At 39.0% G+C, this 1,722-nt stretch overlaps 1 pseudogene; it reads right to left on the bottom strand.

Annotated features, from left to right (window-relative positions):
• Positions 1-552: 552 nt before the first annotated feature.
• Positions 553-1,042, bottom strand: LOC119246763 (ubiquitin-fold modifier-conjugating enzyme 1-like; annotated as a pseudogene).
• Between the last annotated feature and the right edge of the window lie 680 nt (positions 1,043-1,722).

Here is a 1,722-nt window from a genome sequence, read left to right as displayed (position 1 = left end):
AGGCGGGGTGGGGATTCTGCATTGTTAGGGACACTAAGTCCAAAAACTAGAACTTTTTCTGTTTTGCAATGATATTGATGGGCTTTTCAGTTTGAGTCTGTTTTTCTTAAATTGTCAAAAATAAAACACTGTAAATTGCTTGAAAATCAGCAGCTTCCCACTATAACAACATTTCTAAAACAACTAAATTCATAATGCATTTTTTCCAGCAGAGGAAGCAGATTTTATTGACATGTTATCTCCAAAAATCAAAAGGTGAATGTGGCATATCCACTTTCAGTCATCACCTATCCTCCAGGATATCATATTGCTCTACCTGGAGAAGAAAGAGAAATTGCCTCTTAACTTTCCAAAGCCCAAGGCTTTCCCTTCCTTCTTTGGCTAACTTAGAAATTTAGTGTTTGTTGTGGATTATCAGCCTGCTATAGGTGCTTATTGACAATTATGAGTTAAGGGATGTGGGAGGAAGCAGATGAGTCAGAAGATGGATATTTATACCAGGAACTGTAGCCTATCGAATGTCCCTTTGTCCTGCCTCAGTGGCTTGATCCTTCATTGGCTGCTCTTCTCTTTATGCTGAATCATGCCCCTCTGAATCAGATCAAGGATTTCCGTTGCCAGCCATGGATCTAATGACAGTGCCACGAGATAAGCCAGTCCAAACTTGGGCACATTCCTGGCCCACAAAGGCTTGAAGTGATCAGTCACACATATTTTGCTTCACCCACCCTCAACCCCCTGTATACCTTTGTTGTTTTTTCATCCAATTCAGGGACTGAACTTTCTGGAGCACTAGTGGGATATGCAACAGAAATACCAAACTCCTATTTGAGGAGGTCATGGATGTATCCGCATTTTCCAAACCAATGAGTCCCTTCCTTGTTGAATGCCATTCACTGTCTGAATTTTTGTTTGTTCTACCCATATCAAACAAGAGATACTCCCTGAGTTGGTGCACCCACAACTCATGATCTCAAGATCTGGCATTGGTCTTGAGCACCAGGATCTCAGACACAACATGCCACATGGCTTTGTCAACCATACTGAGTGAGAATGCAAGAACCATAATGATTTTCTATAAAATGCATTCAACAGTAATTTAATGAACAATCCAAACCATAATGTGTTTTTGTGTTCTGAAGAAGTGGCTTTAGATCAATGAAAATGTGTGCGTGTATTTCATTATTATTTAACATCTCTCATATAGATGTTGGTGTCTTTTCCTTCCACGTGGGGGGGCATTTTCCACATCTTAAAATAAATGGGTCCATTTGCTATAAAGATATATATCATGCTTTCTATACTTAGTCACTTATTTTAAGAAATGCTTCATTTATGATACTACCCATAATGGTACTGTGTAAAATACAGGACAACACTACTTCCTCTGTGGATTCCATTTGTGGATGACACTATTAGGAAGGTTGGTACCTTCCTGTACTGTGTTACATCACTCATCCCTCAAAAAGTCTATCTTGGTATGTATTCTTTGCAGAAAACACACATGAAATAACATCCTCAGACTGGATACAAGAGTCCCTGTCTAGAAATATCCTCACCTAATTTAAGAAAGAAACTCTATTCAGGGGCGGGGTGGTAAGCAATTTGTCTCCACTGAGGTCTCATCTCAGTCTTCACATATCTAGAAATAGGATAGAAAATCAAATACTAGAAAGAAAGGAAATGTTCACAGGAGAGTTCAGAGTGAAATATTACTTAGTT

This window comes from Talpa occidentalis, unplaced genomic scaffold, assembly GCF_014898055.3.
Source record: "Talpa occidentalis isolate TD23 unplaced genomic scaffold, MPIMG_talOcc4v2.1 talOcc4.15, whole genome shotgun sequence".
Lineage (NCBI taxonomy): Eukaryota > Metazoa > Chordata > Mammalia > Eulipotyphla > Talpidae > Talpa > Talpa occidentalis.
The sequence above is the reverse complement of the archived record's forward strand: the minus strand, read 5'-3'. Positions and strand labels throughout refer to the sequence as shown.